This window comes from Hyla sarda, unplaced genomic scaffold (assembly GCF_029499605.1).
Source record: "Hyla sarda isolate aHylSar1 unplaced genomic scaffold, aHylSar1.hap1 scaffold_460, whole genome shotgun sequence".
In the NCBI taxonomy this organism is placed as follows: Eukaryota; Metazoa; Chordata; class Amphibia; order Anura; family Hylidae; genus Hyla; species Hyla sarda.
Window position 1 is genome coordinate 245,656 of NW_026610473.1, and position 8,554 is coordinate 254,209.

The 8,554-nt window shown below is 46.5% G+C and overlaps 4 non-coding genes across 4 annotated transcripts; all 4 read right to left on the reverse strand.

Annotated features, from left to right (window-relative positions):
* Positions 1 to 627: 627 nt before the first annotated feature.
* On the reverse strand, positions 628 to 818 carry LOC130335850 (U2 spliceosomal RNA). The gene has a single exon (XR_008877390.1). It is a non-coding gene; the product is annotated as a U2 spliceosomal RNA (small nuclear RNA).
* Positions 819 to 2,898: 2,080 nt separating this feature from the next.
* On the reverse strand, positions 2,899 to 3,089 carry LOC130335857 (U2 spliceosomal RNA). Its single transcript, XR_008877397.1, has one exon. It is a non-coding gene; the product is annotated as a U2 spliceosomal RNA (small nuclear RNA).
* Positions 3,090 to 5,162: 2,073 nt separating this feature from the next.
* LOC130335852 (U2 spliceosomal RNA) lies at positions 5,163 to 5,353 on the reverse strand. Its single transcript, XR_008877392.1, has one exon. It is a non-coding gene; the product is annotated as a U2 spliceosomal RNA (small nuclear RNA).
* A 2,086-nt stretch (positions 5,354 to 7,439) lies between these two features.
* On the reverse strand, positions 7,440 to 7,630 carry LOC130335853 (U2 spliceosomal RNA). Its single transcript, XR_008877393.1, has one exon. It is a non-coding gene; the product is annotated as a U2 spliceosomal RNA (small nuclear RNA).
* Between the last annotated feature and the right edge of the window lie 924 nt (positions 7,631 to 8,554).

Consider the following 8,554-nt stretch of genomic DNA (forward strand, 5'->3'; position numbering starts at 1 on the left):
ATTGATGCGGGACATAGACAGCCAGCTGATGACCAATCCATTAGTGCAATGGATGGCTGGAAGCATTTGTCTTTGCCTTTGCAATACCACAGAAGCAATGCATGGTCAATGTACAGCAATGACACACCTGTGTGAACAGCCAGGAGACCCCCCCCCCCATGTTATGTTACATAGTTACATAGTTAGTACGGTCGAAAAAAGACATATGTCCATCAAGTTCAACCAGGGAATTAAGGGGTAGGGGTGTGGCGCGATATTGGGGAAGGGATGAGATTTTATATTTCTTCATAAGCATTAATCTTATTTTGTCAATTAGGAACATTCAGCACCCACCCGCTATCAAGGCAGCTGCCTATCATGTCATGCCCTACCTGCACAGGTGTGCTGGCTACTCAAATGATCCAATTAAGGAGGCCATTTAGTCAGCAGCAGCAGAAGTCCTGTGCCTGGACGCTCCAACAGCGGCCAGACACAAGCAGAAGCAGAAGCAGCAGAAGCAGCAGCAGCACCACCTTTTGTTTTTTGGCTGCAGAAGCAGCAGCAGCAAGGCCCACAGGGCTGGCTAGCTGGCTAGCCAGCAAGCAGGTAGCAATGAAAGTAGGAATCTTTCTTTTTAACCCTGTAAGGGGGTGGTGCACTGTACCCGAAGATACTGCCATATCGGGTCAATGCATAGGGCGACGGAAGCAAGCTTCGAAATCAGCCCCCGTTCTCAAAAATCCATTTAATATATGGTCCCCAGATAGGGGACGTATCAGATATTAAACTGATAAGAACAGATACTACACTTGATCTTAGCCAAAAGGCCGAGAAGCGATAACCGTGAAAGGGGCGGGCCCAACAAGGTCCCCTTCATGGGCACTATCACTGCTTGCTGTCAGGGAGGCTGCCAGACAATTTTCCATGCACACTCTGGGCTGGGGGGCAGTCAACCACCAGTACACACAGCAGAACCTAAACCCATACCATTATTGCTAAGCAGCAAGACAGGGGCCCATTGCACTCCCACGGGGCCTTTTTAAATGCAATCCATAACCCGGATTTGCCAGGAACCCTTCTTACTCCTCCTACTTGCATGTGACACTGGGCTTAGGATCTGCATAGGAAACACACACACAAGCACACACCTACCTTTGTTGCCTGCAGATGCCTCCTTGGCTGTCCCCAAACGGTATCAAACCAACACCCACGGGAAGCTGTAAGCATAGAGGACATGCCTGCACCCCATTGGACTTACCTGTGTGGGTTAAATCCGGGTTATTTGACAACCTATGGCGGTGATGGTTCTGCTCAGGCAGAGCAGTGCTGATGCTCCTCATAAAGCTGTCGCTGCTGTGAAGGTTCTAGGTGACATCACAAATCCCTATGGTTACATACACAACAAAGCTGGGTTGTTGTTGTTTACACTCTGCAAGGCCTGTGGAAGTGAGTGACATCATAGCACTGTAGTTCTGAGGGTTCTAGATGGATGCAACAATCTCCTGTTGCTTCTATGAAGGCCGTAATAGACGACATCACCAAACAGCTCCATAGTCACATACACAGCAAAGGAGAGATGTTGTTTACACCTAGTGATGTCAGTGGTATTGAGTGACATCATAGCACAGTGCTAAGGCTCCTGGGCCTGGACACAGCAGCGGCTGCAATATCTCAACGGAGAATACGTTTATATATATGTGTGTGTGTGCGCGTATATATATATATATATATATATATATATATATATATTTCTCCGCCGAAATCACTTTTAAACCCATTTCCACCTTTTTTTCCCTTCTCTTCCTCTTACTTTTTTTTCACGTTTTTTTACGTTTTTCTCCTTTTCGCCTCTTTTCTGGGCGTATTATTCTTCTTTTTCTTCTTTTTTTTCGTCTAATGCATACCCCATCAGTGCAGCAATGCTTATTCAATACCGCCAGCAGATGGAGACACTGGGGGATAATTTTCTAAGGATTTATACTGATTTTTCCTGTCTGAATTTGTCGCACAGAAAGTTGCAGGCCAAATATGTGCTGACATTTCTGCGACTTTAGCTTCTAGAGCATTTTTACAACATTATACATAGGTGCTGAATACATAAAAAGCGACTGTTCAGCGACAGACAAGTCGCATCGGCTGAAAGTAGGCCAGAATGTCAGTCCATGTTGGAGCAGGTTTAGATACAGTCTAAAGCATAGATCTCAAAGTCTGTGCACAGAATTTAGCAAGGGCCTCGCACCTTCTGATGCATCAGGTAGGTGCACAATAGCATAGCCTAACCCTCTGTACTTTGGTCTATATTGATGCGGGACATAGACAGCCAGCTGATGACCAATCCATTAGTGCAATGGATGGCTGGAAGCATTTGTCTTTGCCTTTGCAATACCACAGAAGCAATGCATGGTCAATGTACAGCAATGACACACCTGTGTGAACAGCCAGGAGACCCCCCCCCCCCCATGTTATGTTACATAGTTACATAGTTAGTACGGTCGAAAAAAGACATATGTCCATCAAGTTCAACCAGGGAATTAAGGGGTAGGGGTGTGGCGCGATATTGGGGAAGGGATGAGATTTTATATTTCTTCATAAGCATTAATCTTATTTTGTCAATTAGGAACATTCAGCACCCACCCGCTATCAAGGCAGCTGCCTATCATGTCATGCCCTACCTGCACAGGTGTGCTGGCTACTCAAATGATCCAATTAAGGAGGCCATTTAGTCAGCAGCAGCAGAAGTCCTGTGCCTGGACGCTCCAACAGCGGCCAGACACAAGCAGAAGCAGAAGCAGCAGCAGCACCACCTTTTGTTTTTTGGCTGCAGCAGCAGCAGCAGCAAGGCCCACAGGGCTGGCTAGCTGGCTAGCCAGCAAGCAGGTAGCAATGAAAGTAGGAATCTTTCTTTTTAACCCTGTAAGGGGGTGGTGCACTGTACCCGAAGATACTGCCATATCGGGTCAATGCATAGGGCGACGGAAGCACGCTTCGAAATCGGCCCCCGTTCTCAAAAATCCATTTAATATATGGTCCCCAGATAGGGGACGTATCAGATATTAAACTGATAAGAACAGATACTACACTTGATCTTAGCCAAAAGGCCGAGAAGCGATAACCGTGAAAGGGGCGGGCCCAACAAGGTCCCCTTCATGGGCACTATCACTGCTTGCTGTCAGGGAGGCTGCCAGACAATTTTCCATGCACACTCTGGGCTGGGGGGCAGTCAACCACCAGTACACACAGCAGAACCTAAACCCATACCATTATTGCTAAGCAGCAAGACAGGGGCCCATTGCACTCCCACGGGGCCTTTTTAAATGCAATCCATAACCCGGATTTGCCAGGAACCCTTCTTACTCCTCCTACTTGCATGTGACACTGGGCTTAGGATCTGCATAGGAAACACACACACAAGCACACACCTACCTTTGTTGCCTGCAGATGCCTCCTTGGCTGTCCCCAAACGGTATCAAACCAACACCCACGGGAAGCTGTAAGCATAGAGGACATGCCTGCACCCCATTGGACTTACCTGTGTGGGTTAAACCCGGGTTATTTGACAACCTATGGCGGTGATGGTTCTGCTCAGGCAGAGCAGTGCTGATGCTCCTCATAAAGCTGTCGCTGCTGTGAAGGTTCTAGGTGACATCACAAATCCCTATGGTTACATACACAACAAAGCTGGGTTGTTGTTGTTTACACTCTGCAAGGCCTGTGGAAGTGAGTGACATCATAGCACTGTAGTTCTGAGGGTTCTAGATGGATGCAACAATCTCCTGTTGCTTCTATGAAGGCCATAATAGACGACATCACCAAACAGCTCCATAGTCACATACACAGCAAAGGAGAGATGTTGTTTACACCTAGTGATGTCAGTGGTATTGAGTGACATCACAGCACAGTGCTAAGGCTCCTGGGCCTGGACACAGCAGCGGCTGCAATATCTCAACGGAGAATACGTTTATATATATGTGTGTGTGTGCGCGTATATATATATATATATATATATATATATATATTTCTCCGCCGAAATCACTTTTAAACCCATTTCCACCTTTTTTTCCCTTCTCTTCCTCTTACTTTTTTTTCACGTTTTTTTACGTTTTTCTCCTTTTCGCCTCTTTTCTGGGCGTATTATTCTTCTTTTTCTTCTTTTTTTTCGTCTAATGCATACCCCATCAGTGCAGCAATGCTTATTCAATACCGCCAGCAGATGGAGACACTGGGGGATAATTTTCTAAGGATTTATACTGATTTTTCCTGTCTGAATTTGTCGCACAGAAAGTTGCAGGCCAAATATGTGTGACATTTCTGCGACTTTAGCTTCTAGAGCATTTTTACAACATTATACATAGGTGCTGAATACATAAAAAGCGACTGTTCAGCGACAGACAAGTCGCATCGGCTGAAAGTAGGCCAGAATGTCAGTCCATGTTGGAGCAGGTTTAGATACAGTCTAAAGCATAGATCTCAAAGTCTGTGCACAGAATTTAGCAAGGGCCTCGCACCTTCTGATGCATCAGGTAGGTGCACAATAGCATAGCCTAACCCTCTGTACTTTGGTCTATATTGATGCGGGACATAGACAGCCAGCTGATGACCAATCCATTAGTGCAATGGATGGCTGGAAGCATTTGTCTTTGCCTTTGCAATACCACAGAAGCAATGCATGGTCAATGTACAGCAATGACACACCTGTGTGAACAGCCAGGAGACCCCCCCCCCCATGTTATGTTACATAGTTACATAGTTAGTACGGTCGAAAAAAGACATATGTCCATCAAGTTCAACCAGGGAATTAAGGGGTAGGGGTGTGGCGCGATATTGGGGAAGGGATGAGATTTTATATTTCTTCATAAGCATTAATCTTATTTTGTCAATTAGGAACATTCAGCACCCACCCGCTATCAAGGCAGCTGCCTATCATGTCATGCCCTACCTGCACAGGTGTGCTGGCTACTCAAATGATCCAATTAAGGAGGCCATTTAGTCAGCAGCAGCAGAAGTCCTGTGCCTGGACGCTCCAACAGCGGCCAGACACAAGCAGAAGCAGAAGCAGCAGCAGCACCACCTTTTGTTTTTTGGCTGCAGCAGCAGCAGCAGCAAGGCCCACAGGGCTGGCTAGCTGGCTAGCCAGCAAGCAGGTAGCAATGAAAGTAGGAATCTTTCTTTTTAACCCTGTAAGGGGGTGGTGCACTGTACCCGAAGATACTGCCATATCGGGTCAATGCATAGGGCGACGGAAGCAAGCTTCGAAATCGGCCCCCGTTCTCAAAAATCCATTTAATATATGGTCCCCAGATAGGGGACGTATCAGATATTAAACTGATAAGAACAGATACTACACTTGATCTTAGCCAAAAGGCCGAGAAGCGATAACCGTGAAAGGGGCGGGCCCAACAAGGTCCCCTTCATGGGCACTATCACTGCTTGCTGTCAGGGAGGCTGCCAGACAATTTTCCATGCACACTCTGGGCTGGGGGGCAGTCAACCACCAGTACACACAGCAGAACCTAAACCCATACCATTATTGCTAAGCAGCAAGACAGGGGCCCATTGCACTCCCACGGGGCCTTTTTAAATGCAATCCATAACCCGGATTTGCCAGGAACCCTTCTTACTCCTCCTACTTGCATGTGACACTGGGCTTAGGATCTGCATAGGAAACACACACACAAGCACACACCTACCTTTGTTGCCTGCAGATGCCTCCTTGGCTGTCCCCAAACGGTATCAAACCAACACCCACGGGAAGCTGTAAGCATAGAGGACATGCCTGCACCCCATTGGACTTACCTGTGTGGGTTAAACCCGGGTTATTTGACAACCTATGGCGGTGATGGTTCTGCTCAGGCAGAGCAGTGCTGATGCTCCTCATAAAGCTGTCGCTGCTGTGAAGGTTCTAGGTGACATCACAAATCCCTATGGTTACATACACAACAAAGCTGGGTTGTTGTTGTTTACACTCTGCAAGGCCTGTGGAAGTGAGTGACATCATAGCACTGTAGTTCTGAGGGTTCTAGATGGATGCAACAATCTCCTGTTGCTTCTATGAAGGCCATAATAGACGACATCACCAAACAGCTCCATAGTCACATGCACAGCAAAGGAGAGATGTTGTTTACACCTAGTGATGTCAGTGGTATTGAGTGACATCACAGCACAGTGCTAAGGCTCCTGGGCCTGGACACAGCAGCGGCTGCAATATCTCAACGGAGAATACGTTTATATATATGTGTGTGTGTGCGCGTATATATATATATATATATATATATATATATATATATATATATATTTCTCCGCCGAAATCACTTTTAAACCCATTTCCACCTTTTTTTCCCTTCTCTTCCTCTTACTTTTTTTTCACGTTTTTTTACGTTTTTCTCCTTTTCGCCTCTTTTCTGGGCGTATTATTCTTCTTTTTCTTCTTTTTTTTCGTCTAATGCATACCCCATCAGTGCAGCAATGCTTATTCAATACCGCCAGCAGATGGAGACACTGGGGGATAATTTTCTAAGGATTTATACTGATTTTTCCTGTCTGAATTTGTCGCACAGAAAGTTGCAGGCCAAATATGTGTGACATTTCTGCGACTTTAGCTTCTAGAGCATTTTTACAACATTATACATAGGTGCTGAATACATAAAAAGCGACTGTTCAGCGACAGACAAGTCGCATCGGCTGAAAGTAGGCCAGAATGTCAGTCCATGTTGGAGCAGGTTTAGATACAGTCTAAAGCATAGATCTCAAAGTCTGTGCACAGAATTTAGCAAGGGCCTCGCACCTTCTGATGCATCAGGTAGGTGCACAATAGCATAGCCTAACCCTCTGTACTTTGGTCTATATTGATGCGGGACATAGACAGCCAGCTGATGACCAATCCATTAGTGCAATGGATGGCTGGAAGCATTTGTCTTTGCCTTTGCAATACCACAGAAGCAATGCATGGTCAATGTACAGCAATGACACACCTGTGTGAACAGCCAGGAGACCCCCCCCCCCCATGTTATGTTACATAGTTACATAGTTAGTACGGTCGAAAAAAGACATATGTCCATCAAGTTCAACCAGGGAATTAAGGGGTAGGGGTGTGGCGCGATATTGGGGAAGGGATGAGATTTTATATTTCTTCATAAGCATTAATCTTATTTTGTCAATTAGGAACATTCAGCACCCACCCGCTATCAAGGCAGCTGCCTATCATGTCATGCCCTACCTGCACAGGTGTGCTGGCTACTCAAATGATCCAATTAAGGAGGCCATTTAGTCAGCAGCAGCAGAAGTCCTGTGCCTGGACGCTCCAACAGCGGCCAGACACAAGCAGAAGCAGAAGCAGCAGCAGCACCACCTTTTGTTTTTTGGCTGCAGCAGCAGCAGCAGCAAGGCCCACAGGGCTGGCTAGCTGGCTAGCCAGCAAGCAGGTAGCAATGAAAGTAGGAATCTTTCTTTTTAACCCTGTAAGGGGGTGGTGCACTGTACCCGAAGATACTGCCATATCGGGTCAATGCATAGGGCGACGGAAGCAAGCTTCGAAATCGGCCCCCGTTCTCAAAAATCCATTTAATATATGGTCCCCAGATAGGGGACGTATCAGATATTAAACTGATAAGAACAGATACTACACTTGATCTTAGCCAAAAGGCCGAGAAGCGATAACCGTGAAAGGGGCGGGCCCAACAAGGTCCCCTTCATGGGCACTATCACTGCTTGCTGTCAGGGAGGCTGCCAGACAATTTTCCATGCACACTCTGGGCTGGGGGGCAGTCAACCACCAGTACACACAGCAGAACCTAAACCCATACCATTATTGCTAAGCAGCAAGACAGGGGCCCATTGCACTCCCACGGGGCCTTTTTAAATGCAATCCATAACCCGGATTTGCCAGGAACCCTTCTTACTCCTCCTACTTGCATGTGACACTGGGCTTAGGATCTGCATAGGAAACACACACACAAGCACACACCTACCTTTGTTGCCTGCAGATGCCTCCTTGGCTGTCCCCAAACGGTATCAAACCAACACCCACGGGAAGCTGTAAGCATAGAGGACATGCCTGCACCCCATTGGACTTACCTGTGTGGGTTAAACCCGGGTTATTTGACAACCTATGGCGGTGATGGTTCTGCTCAGGCAGAGCAGTGCTGATGCTCCTCATAAAGCTGTCGCTGCTGTGAAGGTTCTAGGTGACATCACAAATCCCTATGGTTACATACACAACAAAGCTGGGTTGTTGTTGTTTACACTCTGCAAGGCCTGTGGAAGTGAGTGACATCATAGCACTGTAGTTCTGAGGGTTCTAGATGGATGCAACAATCTCCTGTTGCTTCTATGAAGGCCATAATAGACGACATCACCAAACAGCTCCATAGTCACATACACAGCAAAGGAGAGATGTTGTTTACACCTAGTGATGTCAGTGGTATTGAGTGACATCACAGCACAGTGCTAAGGCTCCTGGGCCTGGACACAGCAGCGGCTGCAATATCTCAACGGAGAATACGTTTATATATATGTGTGTGTGTGCGCGTATATATATATATATATATATATATATATATATATATATATATATTTCTCC